Genomic DNA, 17,677 nt, shown 5'->3' on the forward strand with positions numbered 1-17,677 from the left:
TTGATCAAAAAGTAACAGTATATCCAGTTATTGATTAGGCACAGACCGATTTGTTACGAGAGGGGAGGGTCTGAAAATTAAGTTTTGTTGAGAGCTGCAGTTTTATTTTATTTTATTTTTTTTTCAGCACCCATTGAAGTTCAAATTTGTATTTGAAATCTCCATTGTGACGTAGTGGGGGATTGAATTATTTTTTTTCTGCCGATGACTGATTAAACAAACATTTTGATATTTCCACCTAAGAATCACAACTCACCCTTCCCCCATTTAAATGGATACATCTTATATTGACTAGATTCGTATAAAACTTGTATTTTAAAATCTTGGTTGTTATGGAAATATCAAATAGTTTTCCTGATTGTTTGATTGATTGATTTTTTGGGTTTAACGCCCGATTAGCAATATGTCAGCTATATTCAGGCCTTGGCTAAATAGATATATATATTATTATTTTTCTTTTTTTTTGGGGGGGGGGCTTTTAGATTTTAAATTTGTTTTTATTCCAAAATGAGATAGCACCACGCCATCCCAACTTGCCAAGAAAAGGTCGGTTCTTTAGTGGACAATTCTCGTTATGTACACGATGTAGATAAAACGTGAGTGGATCAGGACAAATCTGATACAATCTTAAGGTCAGTCATTGATCGTTTAATTTTTCAACGGTAAAAAAATTCTACGATCAACACTATTACTTCTCAATCATGGCGGGTTTAGGTTACAGACCACCAATTCAACCAATGACATTTGGAACGTACGCAAAAAATAGTCGGACGCAGAAATTACCCCTGTTCCTCATAGTGCTGTGAAAAAAAGTTCTCATCTTATTTAAAAAATTTAAACACCTTCTGAAAGGAAAAAAAAAACATTTCTGTACATTTTATAGGTGCATTTTGCTTCTTGTGATGTGAAGGTACGAGAACACAATAAATTCCCCTTGGTTTTCGTTGTATGTAGTTCCAACTTTGGTAGTAGGTACCTTCCACATTTTTTCATATTTTTACTGGAAACTTATTCGCTGAAGTTTTGCCTCTAATTGGTAGAAAATAGGTTAAAATTACATGGGATTTTTTTTCATTAATCAATTCTGACTAAAAGTTGTGATTTGGTTCAGTGGAAGAAGGTTAAAATTTAGGACTTTTAACTCAATTCATTTGTCATGTTTACCCCATCTCCGAATTATATGTATTAATTTCAGAAAATGATGGTAAAATTTTCTACAATTTATATATTAAATCCTGTTTGCACATATCTTTAGGCCAGAGAAGTTTTATTCAGTTTGCACAGGTGGAATTTTTTTAATCTGCTCAAATGTGTATATTGAAATGCACTTGAAAATTAATTGCGGTCTCGTGCCTGAAGCCTAATCTCCATAATGGTTTCTAAATATACCCCTATCTTGTGAAAACACTGGGGTTTCCCATGCCATTTATAGACCCTTCACTTCCGGTGACCAGTACTGCACTGCAAGTCTGCTAACCCCACATGCCATTCTGAGGATTGTGAGCCGACATATGTAGAATCATGCTGATATATAGTCCTCTGCAGGTTAAAGTTAAGGTAAAGTCCAGAGAAGACATTGAATGTTGTGAAATTAGCATAGAAGCCTATGGGAAGTGGAATTAATGGTTTCTAGCAAGTTTTTGGTCGTTCCCTCCGCGGGACTCGAACTCGTACCGCTATGACATCTATGGCAACACCGCCTGCACTAAGTCCAGCGCCCTAGACCATTCGGCCAGCTAGGCTGTATAAAAATATAGCTTTCGCTGGCCGGGTCATTCCTCCTCGTAGGATTAATCTAGGGCTGTAACTTAGTACACGGTGTATGGTTGTACGGGACAGTTCATCTAGGTGTAATTATGTAGGATAGAGGATCAAATTAATGATGCATGTCACAACAAATCAATATTATACAACGTATCAGAATGTGACGACCCTATTCGCTACACTGCTCCATCGGATCAAATTGATACAGGGAAGATAACGTAAACTTATAGAAGGGTCTGAAAAATTCCCAACGATGTTAGAACTGTCAAATTTGCATTTAAAATGTTGATATATTTTACCTTTGTCTTCATTTCTTCTGTTATAGCCATAAGAAACATAATAAATAACTAAAACTAATCTGTGATAAATCTATTTAATAAATAACAAAATCACCACCACAAAGCAAAGGATAAATGACATTTCAGTTTTAGATAGATTGGATTTGCTAAAAATATAATAAATAATAAACATATAGCAAGAATAAATTACAACATTTTAGACATATTATAGCATATCAATTTCATAAAGGATAAATTTATCTATAAAAAATTATGCTATTTTTCAATAGACAAATTTTTTATCATTGTGAATGATGTCTGCTGTTTGGTTTCCCCGAAAATGCTAACGGAGAATTTAAATCTAAATGCAAGCATTGTTCTGCCCTAATGACCATCAAGGCAAATATTGATATGTAATCTACATGTTTTACTATAGAGATATGCTGTTGAGAGATATCATGACATTATTCAATTTATGTATAACTGTATGGTGTAGTATATTTATAATGTTGTATAAATAATCTCTAGCTGCATCTTGTTTATCCAATTAAAATCTAACTTTGTTTATTTGTCATATGTTGTAGTCTTCCAAAACATAAAGTATTTTAAAAGTAATTTATTATATTTTCAAAAGTATTTGATAAAATTCAAACACATTCTAAAAATCAAAGTAATTGCAATGTAATGTGTTTGAAAAAAAAATCCTAAATAATTGAAAGTATTGAAACCCATCTCTGGAGAAAATACGAATATAAATAAACTACTTGCAATGTCGTAGCAGTATCATCTGATGATAAAAGCTATATAGTCACCTTTTGCCTTTTTTTTTAATCTACATTATTCCGGTATGATTTTAGGGAGCAGACCTAAGGTAAGGAACACAACTCTTGCAAATCAGTGGAACGTTTGTATTCACCATTTTACATCAATCTCATGTAACCATCAAAGTAACTTAGATTGATTTCATTCCGTGTCAAATGAAAGCTTGATAGGCTTTGACTAAATTGAATATGATACAAACATATCACAGATTTCAAGAGTTATGTTAATTTATATGTCCCTTACCCTAGGTCCTTATTAATATGTACAAACTGTATATCATGGTGGGCCTATAGAGATGTGGTTTTAACATGTCTTATTGACTTTCCTAACTAGTGAAACTACAATTTAGATGCTACCGATAATTAAATTGGCTTTTTTCAGTTCATACATTGTGTTGTGTCTTTTTATAAATCAAACAAAGCAGAAGTTGTTCAAGGGGGGAAGGTGACACAAATATATTTACGGTTGTTTACCGAGAACATGGTTGGTTGGTGGTTTGAGTATGATATGCTATGTACTTAGATTCTTACACACTGTTGTACATATGCGGGATATACATGTGTATATAGCCATGCCGACCGAGTTATGAAAATTTATTGAAAATTATAATAGGGGATGAGAATAAAGTGGATTATACTAGGATTAATATTGTCCTATTTACATACATATTCTCACCTAATATGAACATCTAAGTAACCAAGAAAGTAGCAATATCATTCATGATACCACAACCTAACGCCACAACAGATAGTACAGAATAGAATTTCGCCCACGTAATTCTTTTCCAAGTTGATACGGGGAATATCCATCAAATAGTATGCTAATCCGTAGAACATTTTCGTTTCTCTGTAGTTTGGTTTACAATATTTTAATGACCATGCCATTTTTCCGTTAAGATTTGACAGTGTGATTTGGTTTTTCTTTCTTAGCGCATTGCTTGCGACCCATTCCCATTGTCAACTAGAATTCAAAATTAAGGGAGATAACTATGGAATTGACAAAAAAATAAAAAATAAATAAAAAAAATAAAATGAACAAAAACTACTTGATTTTCGATGTGCGAATTACCTCCCAAGACCAGACAGATTGGAATGATAAGTTTAATATTTCTTTATACAGATCTATAACGCAACTCAATAAAAATGAAATAAAAATGTAGACTTTTTTAGTTGTATCACATGTACACAGTATTTTACATAATCACGATTCTTTCAATTGAAAGATGATTACTTAAAACATCTGCAGAATGCATCTCCGCTGTCTTAGTATGTGAACCGTTGTTTGATAGCTATCTTCAACCTGGTAGAGGAAGGAGAGGCATCCGATGTTGCAACACATGTATATATAGCGCTAGTTATGCTAAACCTTTCGGTGGAAATCTTAGTATGCAATAGCCAAATTGTTCCTTTTCAATGGGAATTCCTAATTCGATTCAATTAATATAATAATACTCTTAAGTTCATGATTGCAAAGCACCTAATGAACTTATCTGAATGCCGATATTACTTGCTGAAGTTGTAAGTACAAAATGTACCACTCTGTATGATAATGAGGCATCAGTAGGAACATCCTCGGAAAAAGAATATAACACGTACAGCTTAGCTACTCTCTAATACACAATTCAAATATTGTAACCTCTGTTTACGGAGACGACCTCTTACTAATAGGTTGAATGTTATTTCACTATTTTATACAGTTGTTTTTGCCATATATTTTTTGCGATTAAGTTTAAATTTCATTGTACTTGCATATGTAATACCGGTACTTTATGAATCAACCAGTTACATGTAGTTGTACAAAATTATGCCAAAAATGCACAATTTTTTTAATTCAGCATGCTATATGTATTCCCAATTTCAACAAGATTGTAGATATCAATATTCCAAAAAAAGATGACCACTACATGACTTGAATAAATGGGGAATATATCAGTTCTGTAAATTTGGTGCGCGAGACTTATAATTTACGAATTTTGCCCGACTCTTACAACAAGCAACTTATATTAGAAAAAGAAGTAAAGATTACATATGATACATTATACACTTACTTGAACGAAGTATCATATATATATTAACTCAATTATAACAAAAATTATATACATGTAAGTTTTGAACGCACGCCTACAAAGTACTTATGGAAGTTGGAAATCAGAAGGAAAATATCGAGAAAACGGAAATTTCTCATCTCTAAAAATGCCGTATAAATGTACACGTGTTAGGAAGATAACTTGAAAAGGATCAAATATTTTCGTACAAAAATCCATGTCGTTCTACATGTAGATGTCATACCCATGCCCCTCCTACATGTACATGTATCAACACAATTCAAGGAAAAAACATGTAGTTTTTGAAAATCATAGCAAAACAATTGTTTTTCTTCTTTTTATCATCAGGTAAATAACGATGATCAGAATTAATCAAATTAAAACTATATGACATTCGTACGGTTTTGGATGCCCTAACTATATACATGTACTATTGTCATTCTGATGAAAACTACTTCCAGGAAGTGATACACCTTTCAGGGTCTGTTCCATTCATGGTGAAACGTTTCGGCTCTTATACTTTCCACTGGAGGCTATCGTCGTTTAGTTCGAGGTTGAATACTATCTTTTTTTAAAGCTTAGTTATCTCACAATTATGGAGAAATACGATTAAAACGACATATGTTATCAGTATATAAACAAACATGTGAAAACGATGCATTTATTGAGTTGAGAGATGCATAAGTTAAGTTTACATCGGACACGTAGACTTGTGGTTTCCTTGTAAATGTAAGTACAGTTTTATTATGTTTTTATCATTAATTTTTAATTATCAGTTGTGTATGAGATTACATCACTAACATGTCTTGTGGTACGGTTGGTGAAGGAAACTGACGTAGAAATATCAAAAGGGTTTTATATAACTTTTTAGTGTGGTTTCGATATGAAACGAATTACAATAATTCTATACTTTCATTATGCACAAAATATAGATTCAAACAGCTTGTTAAATTATGGTATATCTGTGATTTTGTTAGCCTTAGTTTACCACCGAATTTCGGCTGTTTCCCCCAGAGACACTGTAGTTTCCCAGTTTTGTGTATTTATTTACCAAAATTATAAATTCCCAATTCCCAATTAAGTACGTAAAACTGGTAAAAAATTGATTTTTTAATTTTGAAAGGCCTCTGCTTCGATGTCAGGCGTCGTGATCGTGTTACATACAAATACATTTTATTTGTATGTATATGGCTGTTATTTGTTTTGGCACTGTCGTCGTTGTCTGCATATTTTTCTCCCAATTTGGTGTAAATTTTCCCATTTAAAAAGGAGGAGGATGCTTTGAAAAAAAAGTAACAAAATCACTGTTATATCAAAGTTTGTAAATGTCGGAGATTTTAGAAACGGAAATGGAGAAAAAAGGGGGCTGTCATTGCAGGTTCCTACAGTGAATGAATTGTAATTTGATGCCTATATACATTTCAGTAACAGTTACAGTCTAATATACTTACATATACATGTAAATGTACTACAAAACATTGATTCGCGCAAAGAGTCATAAATAGAAACTAACACACTATATTTAAAAACAGTTTAATTTCGGTATAAGACGGGTTGTGTTCTTATTGTATGACTTATGATGTTTCTCAAACCCGCATTGCATGATTGCATATACATAATGTACAGTGAGAGCATAACTTTTTGTTGGTTTAAACTGGTCTGGAACTTGTTTGCTAGTATAGTCCCCTGATTGTGCATCGGGTAACGTATTTACTAAATTTCATTATTTCTGTTTAAACAAGAGACGAATACTTTTTGGACTGATTTTTATGTGACTGCTTTATATTGTGAAGTTTTTGACCACAGTAGCCAGTTTAAAAAAAAGTGAGGTTTGTGATCACGCAACAATACTTTAACTCCACCGCAATTGTTGCGTCTGCTCGAAGTCAGGAATTTCTGGCCATTGTATGTATTGGTTCGTTTTCACTTACACTTTACTTCTACGTTGCTGGAGTATATTGGAGCAACGATTTCGCTGTAAATATGTAGTTTTGGGGTCAGCTACCACCTGTCCTGTGGTGTGAGAGTTTCCTCATCATTCATTGAGGACGCATGGGTAGCCTTAAGCTGACATTTTTCATTCCGGTGGGACTGTCTCCTTGACTTACTCACCATATCCATTCTAATTATACAGTTACTAACTACGTTCTATAGATAAAGAGTGTTGCAGCCGTCCAAGAGATTGTTTCGTCAAATCTGTGTATCTTGTGCGATTACAATACTGACTTACTAGAATAGATACGTCTACACTACTTTGCTCTGTCTAAGAACCGAAATGACTTTCCTTACAATTAATCTGTGCTTAAAAAACGCATCAACCCAAAATCAAGGCATGATGAGAAACTAGTTCAGAACTTAGCACGTGACTGTTTCGCATTACGCTTAGCCATTCTCGGAGAATACTGCGATGATCTAAAAGACTCTATTAGCATTAGAATATTGTCGAAATGCTGTGCATACCAAGAAGAAAGTTCATTCAATATAAGTCAGTCGGAAAATACAACTTTAAATCTACACGAAGCAATTGTGAAGATCGAACGTAATATTTTAGAAATGAAAATCAATCATGAAAAATCATTAGATTCGAAGAATTCGAAAATACAGACACTTGAATCATAAAACAAACTATCATACATTCTGCAAACAAGAAGATCGTCTTGTTCACCTCCAAAACCAAGTAAATCATTTTAGAGCAAAATTTGAAATATTAACTGAGAAAACAGTCGTATTAAAGACAAAAAAAAATAAAAATAAAAAATAAAAAATAAAAATTTGGCCTTCCCCTATTTTCATACATGTTATAAGTAAGTAGATTATGAAAGTAAATGGGTCCCTTGTCAATTAAAAAAAAATAGTTAAATTTTAAACTGTTTGTTTGCAAATTTCATATTTCATGTAATAAGCTTTTTTTTTTCATTTGATAGTTTGTGAAAAATATAAACTTTCAACTCTTCAAACGACAAAATACATGTGTAGCAATATGATATCAAATTGTATAAATTCAGTATTAAATATACATTTTTATCATGCACAGCAGACGTTTTCGGTAAAAACTTAACATATGTATAAACTCAGACTTTATTTCCTGTGGACTTTTTTCCTATTATTTTTTACCCGTATATTTCTCAACAAACGGTCGGCATTCCAATGGGAACAAATTGTGCTCCTATACTTGCTGACCTATTCCTTCACTCTTAAGAGGCTGACTTTATAGCTGACCTGATCCGAAAGAAAGAATATCGTTTAGCTAAATCCTTTAATCTCAGTTTCCGCTATATAGATGACGTATTATCTTTAAACAATCCTAATTTTGGGGATTTGATACATCGCATCTACCAAATAGAACTTGAGATAAAGGAATACTACAGACACTATGAAGTCAGCCTCATATCTTGACCTACACTTAGATATCGATGGTAAAGGAAAACTATTGACCAAACTTTACGACAAACGTGATGACTTTCCATTCAAAATTGTCAACTTTCCTCTCATCTATGGCAACATCCCTTCAGCACCTGCGTATGGAGTGTTCATATCACAACTCATACGTTATGCTAGAGCATCCCGAGACTACGCAGGCTTTTTGTATCGCGATAGAATTCTAATAAATAGGCTTCTGGAGCTGGGTTATGTTGCTACAAGATTGAAGTCATCACTACAAAAGTTTTATGGTCGTCATCATGAACTCGTAGATCGTTACAGTGTATCTATCTGCGCCATGAAAACTAATTTGTTCAACGTGACATAGTTTTTCTTTCCTCTTCCGTCTACCCCGGACTTGACTTTTTTATCAGCAACTCGGCGGGTGTTTCTACAAAAGCAGAGGACGCTTACCCTACCGGCTCACCTGGTCCATGCTCCCAATTTTTAGTGAAGTCCGAGTTGCTCATTTGCTTTTGTTACTTTGTATGTATGATTTTAGTTACTTTATGTTCTTTGTTGTGTATGTCGTTTTCCATGTCTGGCCTTTGTCCCTGGATTACATTCTTTTGATTACCACTATAACCTTGGTTCCCTTGATTACTCTTTTTGCATCCACTATTCGTGAATAGAATGCACTTGATATATCGGCAAGAAATTCAGAAACTATTTCGTAATTCAAACGTGAACTAAAACAAAAATCATCACATAGTAATACTCAAGTCCTTGTAAATTTCTCGTTAGGACCAAGAATATTAAATGTACTGTTAACGCAGCTGAGATGCTCTGCTTCATTCGTAAAATTGGACCCTTTTCTGGTCAACGTTATTTAAAATTGTAGTTTTCAATGTGGGCACGAGAGTGAAGATGTTTATTATTACATCCTTGAATGCCCCCTGTATACTGACGCGAAACATGGCTTACTTCGAAATCTGAGATGGCTCCCTCAAACTGCATTATAAATACCGATACTAGCGGAAATTGTTAGTTATTAACTGTGGAACCGAACGAACTAGTTTTTAAACACGTCTATGAATATATTAAGAAAAGTAAACGTTTTCTTCTAGCCTATAGTTACTAAATGTTTGTTCTTAAAGACATTATAATCATCAACTTCAACATCATCACCGACATCATCATCATCGTCATCGGAAGAAACATCTGAATATGGAAGTATTTCATTTTTTTATGCATTCTTCTGTCTATAAAATGTTAATAAATTTGTACACCATTGTCATGCTCGTATTATTGTTAAATATGTTACATTGGAGAAGACTACATAAGTTGGTATAACTTGTGTCAGATCCATTACTTTATAAGTAATGAAATGTGTTTAAACAAAACTGTTACATATTTCAACGAAAACACAATTACCCTTACAAGCCAAGAAGGTCCATATCTGAAAAAAAATGTAAAAGAAATATTATACTACGACAGTTCTAAATGTGTTGGACTTAGTATTTGGTTACCTATTTGAAAAGGCACTGACAGTAGTCCAATAATCATACTTGTCAAATTGTCGTCTGTTCATTAATGGAAATGACGAAAGACCCTATCAGGGGGTTGTATGCATCCAACTAGGTGTTGAGCCTTTGTTCAGTTACTAATTGCAGTCTGGTCGTATAATTCAACCATTTTGAAATACTTACCAGTGCTATCAAAAACTTAAGAGAAAATCAGTAAAAGTGCCTTAAAAACGTAAGGTGTTAAAATGAGACTTGATGACTCATAAATACATTTAACTATTAAAAATATAGCTTAGGCAACTTCAAGATTATAACAAAATCAACATGAAATTGAAATACTATCATACAATTATTCTTGGAAAATTTTAACGAAACTCGATGATCAGATATTGCACTCCTTAATTTAGACAGTTTTTAGATCGAGTTACCTCCCTTTCCCGAGACGGGCTACCTAAAGTACCTATTTTGAAACACATTCTCTTCGATACTTGAAAGCAAACTAAATATCTCATTTTTTGAATATTTCAATACATTTATATGGTACTCACAGACATTATTTATAAAAATCTAAGAAATTCATCTCAATTTAAAACAGATACCGGCAATAATCATTTTCAGCTCGGAAAAGTTGAGCTCGGGCTCGGGCTCGAAATACCCGAAATACCGACTCCCACATATGTGCCTTTTCAGATCACTGGTTGCAAACTCATCATTTGCAAGCATTGAACTACATTTTATATTGACAACAAGTATGTAGCTTATGGCAAAGGAACTGACGATGTTAATCCCGAATCATTTTCTACAAGAGCATCTTATAGATCAAGAGTAGCTCTTGATTTCAAAAGAAATATATCAGTACACAAGAGAAATAGACTGTGAAAGTTCAATGATCATCGGAATCGAAATTAACTTACCAAACTGCGCTCCAACTATTGTGCTTCAAGTATATCTATCTTCGACCAGTAATTCGTTTCAATTCTTTCAAGAAGTGGTAGAGTGTCTCTTTGAACTTTGTTCGACGTTCAGTAATGTTGGGTACTTTTTCATCCTAGGGGATTTTCATGCTTAAATCAAAGGCCCACGATATGACTTTACCCCCGACCGTAGAAGTGGTCTTCTTCAAACTCTCATGCAAGAACACAATTTATTGTCAAGGGACCAGTATGTACATTTAATATAACGAAGATGGTCCTGTTACAGGGATCGACCACATTATAACCAACTCGGGTAATTTACCCTATATTTCAAAAACTTATATTTGTGATGATGTAGCATTCGGCGTCTCTTATCATCTCCCTGTCATTAGTTCGCTTGAAACAGGATGCTTATACGTCCAACCGTCAAAAAACCACCAATAACAATAAAGTCGCATGGAACCGAGCTATAGATAAAAACCTCATTGAAGATTATGCTTTTGCAGTTTCCTCAGATTTTGTGGAGTTTAGAATTTCCTGATCGAAATGCTAACTCTGTCTCGATTGATTCGAACTATGAAAATATAGTGTCAGCTATGAAAAAAGCCGAACACGAAGTTTTACCGCATGTTAAATACAGAAAATATTGTAAACCTTACTGGTCCGAAAAATTGACTTGTTTACGGAATAATAACATTCCTACTGGAAGTCTACCTGTAACTGCCATTCGCGTGATTGTGCTGTCTTTACGAAGTATAAACACGCAAAAGCTAATTTCCGAAAACCACTACGCAGAGCTTACGATAAGTTTGAAGCTGACATCTCTGCAAAACTTGAATCAGATATTGACGTTGATCAGAAGCATGTACATGTATGGTCTATAATTAATAACTAGAAAAAGAAATCTCCGATGTGCACATCACTCAAGAAGAACGGTCTTATTTATTCAGAACTGGAGGCCATCAACGAGAATTTGGTATGAAAATTTCTGTGATGTGTTCTCGTCAACAATCTATAAAGATAAAAACCGTGAAAAAATCATATCTCAACAGGTGAATAAAATTCGTGGTTCCTCGAAGCCTTAATATTCTCGGTAGATGAAGTCCTTAAAATTTGCAAAACTTTGAAGCCAAACAAAGCCTGTGGGTACGATGGAATAACCTATGAACAAATCCGGTATGGGGGTAATCTTTTAGTGAAACATCTATGCCACTTATTCAACATCATTATGGAAATCGCTTTGATACCGAATGATTGGCAAAAGAGTACGATCATACCTCTCTATAAAGATGATAACAAACCAAAAACTGATACGAAATCATTACAGAGGCATTTCTCTTGTTCCAAGTGTAACGGAAGTTTTTGAATAGCTTATAGACATAAAGCTCACTGAAATACGGAAAGATTTCCCAAAACCGTCAGCAAGCTGCCTATCAAAAACATTTATGCAGTATATATGAATGCCTCAATCAATCTACAAGAAGTCGTTTATCACCATGTCGAACGTAATGACACTGTATATGTTGTATTGCTAGACAGTGCCAAGACATTTGATACAGTACCACATGATGCTCTACGTATAAAACTTTATGAGTATGGAGTATGTGGCCAACTGTGGTTACTTCTTGCCAATATGTATCGCAGTCTCCATGGATCTGTTTTATCACAGGAATCAGTGTCAAAAAACATTTGAACTAAAACGCGGAATTCGCCAGGGAAGCGCTTTATCAGCTAAATTATATCTCATAATTATAAACGATCTTATTAATGAACTTGAAAAAAAAACAATGTATGATATCAAAACAAGTTTGTCCGTTCAGGCTGATGACATAGACTTGATTACTTCAACTTGCACAGCTACCCAACAGCTTGTTGTGAGAATTACAGTATTGCTTGGGGATTTTCCTTCTCACCATCAACTACAAACTGTTACAATTTGGAAAGCATCGCAATATTACAGCAACGTTTTTATATGACACCGAAATTGAACTTGTCAAATCTGCAAGACACGTAGGAATCATACTCGATTCATCCTTGAAAAGTTTCGACAGAACCATGTCGGTTGTTACGTGCTCTGACTGCCTCTACAATCCGACTAGGCGTTCACCCTGCAATACTTAACGCATTAGTGTGTTCAAAGATAATAAAACAACTAGTTTACTCAAAAGCTAAATATGGTTGCGAACTATGGGGTAGACTATCACCGACAGAATGTTTGTTGCTTGAAAGAGCGCAGTGCTACATATGTAAAGTCATTCAAGGATTCCCTAGATTAACAAGGAGTGACATGTGTGTATCTTAATTGGGCTGGTTTCCAATCTCCAGCTTTATTAGTGAGAAGAAACTTTTGTTCTTTGGTCGCATTTGTGACTTTGGAAATGATTCACTTTCCTTTAGAATTCTTCTTCGGAGAATCATAGACATCTGACATGGCACCACTAAAAATATTGGAGTTGTTACTGATATTTTAGACTTAGCAAATAGATACAACCTAAACAAATATGTTGACACTTTCACAGACAAATGTAAATTTCCGTCGAATAAGGTGTGAAAAAACATAGTTAAATTAGCCGTGTCCGACATTGAGTCATCTGAATGGAATTTTCGAATGAACATTGAACCCGACTTCAACATGTTTAAAACAATTTATCCCTCATGTAAACCACACGCAGCCTGGAAAGTTGCACTGCTTCACCCTAGCCTTCGTTTACAAGTGGATTATGTGATTTCATTATGCTGCCTCGTACGAACTGAACCATTTACTTCACAAAAACTCTGTGACAGATGTGGGAAATTATTTTCTGATCCATGCATTCACGCCCTTAGTTCAGGCGACTATACCGATGATGTTCGTGATGTTTTCTGGTCAAGAACTATAGAAATAAATCCGATTTCCTTTAGTGTCTACCTAGGAAACATGTCAGATCAGGACTTCGTATGCAGTATATTGTCATGTGAAACCGAGTACTCGCTTATCGAAGAGGAACTTTAACAATTCAGCCTGAACTTGCAGATGACTGTTATGTCCGTTAAAGTGATTTATGTGTCCATATTTCGTATTCTGTCCCCCGTGCTTAATTAAATTTCTCCTAACATGTTAGGAAAACAAAATGAATTGAAGTTACTCTTAAGATGGATATTTGTATATACTATGCGCGAGAATTTACTAAGAAAAATAAATTATATCGCATTGTCGTTGGGGTATTATATCCGGGATGGGTATATTAGTATTCATGTAATTCCGAGATCAGAGGTTAAGAGTAATGTTTACTTTAAAAACTTAATTGATATTTAGTAAAGCTGCTTGTGTGTATATACAAGTGTCAATGCATATATTGCATGTACATGCAAGTTGGAATCATTTAAGTTAGGTTGTACAGTTCAAATGAGGCCTTACTAGTTAGTCCATGCTCCCGATTTTTTTTTTTTATTTTTTTCTTTAAACATATCTTATTGCTAAATTTATAGGCTATTGGATTCGACATAAGTTATACCAACTTACAAAGGTCCTTTCCACATAATCAATTACAAGTGTGAACATACGTCAGCAACAAAGCATAATTTACAATATAAACACCTTATTGTGACAAAACTGAATCAAGGACAGTATGTATGCAAAAAAAAAAAAAAAAAAGCAAAAAACAAAACAAAAAAAACACCTCCGTTCTCGTTTTTTTATTCAAATTCCTTATCATTTTATCATATGTGCCTTTGATAAAGGTACAATCACCCAAAGCGTGATTCAGAATCAATGTTATGATCTTGAACTTTGTTAGTTTTATGCCGAAGAAGGATATCGGTTACCCGAAATATTCAATATTTCAATATTTGTGGCAATATATTTATATTTATCTGAACTAAAAAAAGAGTATAAAAGAGAGAAAACAAAGGAAATATCAGCAGGATGAAGGTGAACTTGCTTGCTGTGATCATCCTCTGTCAAAATACCTTGATTGTTTGATGAATAATTGAACTGATCTAAATATATCTTTAATTAAATATCACCAGATAAGGTGTAATTTCTGAAAAGCAAATTATCGATTGTTATTTCTAGTAAAAAGGCAATCAATCTTCATTTTTTCACGTACCTTTAAATATAATGGGCACTCCAAAAGGAAATATATGGCACCTTCCACAACCCAACCGCAGACACAACCTGGATCATTTACAAAATGAACATTGAAGAGATCTGCATTCTGGTCACTACACCTATGTCGAAGTTTCGTGTGCAGAATATTATATAATCTACAGCCTGTGAAGAAATCAGACGGAGGTTTATTATATTTTTTTCAAATCGGTTTGCCTTTTGAATCTAGAATTGGCTGGAAGATTGCATATATTTGATTCCAACTGTAATCTTGTGAATGATTGCTGATATTCAGAATCAGTTCAATGGACAATCTTGATGATGAATTTTATAAAACAAACTAAGCTTCATGCTTTTTCTTTTATATTGAAGGGTTTCCCAACCAGTTTCAAAATATGAGGAGTCTATTTTGCATATTTTGGAAGGCCAGTAACAAATCTTACAGCCTCATGTTGCACTCTTTCAATTTTGTCCATATCATCCCATAGTTCACAGGCATATTCCAACAAGGGTGTAATATAGACAAAGTAATTTTTCACAGGTTCTGTCTACTAACTTAAAGGGCGATATTAAATTTACCCAGAAATTTTGTTATGGGGGAAGGAGGTGCTAGATTTTTCTTTTAACAAGCATGTTTGTTCGTTTGGTTTTGTTATTTTGCTTGTAAACTCTTTCGTCTTTTCGCTTTATTCCGCGTTTTTTACTCGTTTTTTTATTATTATTACCGGCCATCTCTTGGACACGATTAAAATTGTTCTTTTGAGTGCCTTAGTTTCATTTTAACAGACAAATTTTAATGAATAAAATATAGCGAATGTGTACTGTCTACAAAAACGGCATAAGCTATATATTTCTTTCACCTGTTAATATTTGGTTTGGAAACAAGTAATAGTTTCAAAGTCATAACAACTAGCTAGCGCACCATAGGCACCATCTCTGCAAAAAGGAAATTTTCTGTTCCTGCTCCTACATGCGATGTCAGGAAGTCAGTTTAAATGAACACCAAACAAACAAACAAAAAAAAAACAAACAAACAAACAAACAAACAAAAACAAAACAAAACAAAACAAAACAAACAAACAAACAAACAAACAAACCCAAAGAAACAAAAACAACGGATTCTGAGCAATATTAAACAAAGATATAATAATTGACAAATGCAGACACACCTCTACATTGCTTCGTCAAATTTTGAGAAGATTTCATTATGGGCCGGAAGACATTCACTAAATATTGCACATTTAATTCGTGAAGTTGTAATTTTTGACTGAATGAACATATATTTACCCAAAACGATACAGATACTATTACAACTGGGCGGAAAAACACAGAATGATTTGTATTCTATATAATTACCTCCATTGTAGTTAATCAAGTCCCGGATGTCCCTGCTCATTTTTTCGAATTATCGAATTAATTAAAACTGAAAATCTCTGATTTCCAATTTTAAGCATATTCCGGTTCATGCAAGCTGAAAATTTTAGAGATATGTTTTCAGTATAAGCCTACATGTATGTTTGTTGCCTATTGGGTAAAAAAATAAGATTTGACAGTGACTCCACTGTTGATAGCGTCTAAATCATCTTTGGACATCAAATAGGAATACATAAATTAAATACATATATATGTGTATAAGTCGACAATATAGGACTAATTCCGTTTTTAGCAAATTTTTAACTCTTTGAAAGAGTAATCAAGGGAACCAAGGTTATAGCGGTAATCAAAAGAATGTAATCCAGGGACAAAGACCAGACATGGAAAACAGACATACACAACAAAGAACATAAGTAACTAAAATCATACATACAAAGTAACAAAAACAAATGAGCAAATCGGACTCCACTAAAAACTGGGAGCATGGACCAGGTTCACCGGTAGGGTAAGCGTCCTCACCACAAGTCACCAAAAGAATCCCAAAAGTATAAATTGTAATAGTACTAATTTAAAACAGAAAATACCAAATAAGCAACTTCTTTAAGCATGAACACTTTCGGGATTTCGACATGGGAACATATATTACTTTAACGAATATTCATATATTACTATTAACTCAATAACCGTAAGTAATACCCCCATTTTCGTATTACCATTGGAGAGCAAATACATCCAGATTCCTTATGATGCTATATATATCTTTGAATTTACTTCTTCCTGCAGAATGAAATAGGTTTAAAAAAATGAAATGTTTGTCTCAACGACGTATAAAAAGCGGCCAAAATACACAAAGGCTTCAGTTGATTTTTTGTAACGGATTAATTCGTAAATGGGAAGTGTAAACTTTCCTGGCAATCATATTTGAGTTATTGACTGGTGTTGGGTGACGCACTTTCTGTGCTACAGTGGCAAAGAATAGAGCTAACTACATATTTGTATCACGCAGGGTGAAAGTATTATTCATGGAGCAATGAAAAATTATCAATTGCATTTTTTTTTATTGTAAGTCTTTTCTAAGGCTAGTAGCTACAATATGCAAATTACACAATAATAATGCTAAATATACGCGATGGAATTTTGCATTCTACGCTTCCCTGTGTATTCACACAAAGTTCAAAGATAGTCTAATCAATGTGGTTATGAATATGTTGACTAGTTTCTGAAAACCGAATTTTAATTTTGTATTAAGTTTCATTGATCGACCTCGTTCGAAAGACGATCTTATTTATTATGGCACCTCAAGTTAATACTTAACATTTTTTTCTGATGATTAGATATCGTTTATGGTTCACCATTACCTTTGGCCAAATATGGCCTTAATTTCCCCACTAATTTTCCTCTGACTACAGGCAAACCTATATATCTAATGTTAAGAAATAACATCCCCTAGAACATTAGAAAGTTGCATTCATTTTATGTAAAATTATATCGAACACTGGGCTGACTTT

General features: G+C 33.8%; 1 protein-coding gene across 2 annotated transcripts in view; it reads left to right on the forward strand.

The window, feature by feature from the left end:
• Positions 1–5,382: 5,382 nt before the first annotated feature.
• The window catches only part of LOC148613922 (adhesion G protein-coupled receptor L3-like), a 101,650-nt gene continuing 89,355 nt past the window's right edge, over positions 5,383–17,677 (forward strand). Inside the window, exon 1 of one of the 2 annotated variants that reach the window (XM_088587627.1) lies at positions 5,383–5,637. The gene's annotated coding sequence lies outside the window, so the exon portion shown is untranslated. The remainder of the gene's footprint in view (positions 5,638–17,677) is intronic. The other variant, XM_088587626.1, reaches the window with a different exon arrangement.

Source organism: Perna viridis, chromosome 6 (assembly GCF_037379345.1).
Source record: "Perna viridis isolate PV_CMFRI_1.1 ecotype Kerala chromosome 6, ASM3737934v1, whole genome shotgun sequence".
NCBI classification, from domain to species: Eukaryota; Metazoa; Mollusca; class Bivalvia; order Mytilida; family Mytilidae; genus Perna; species Perna viridis.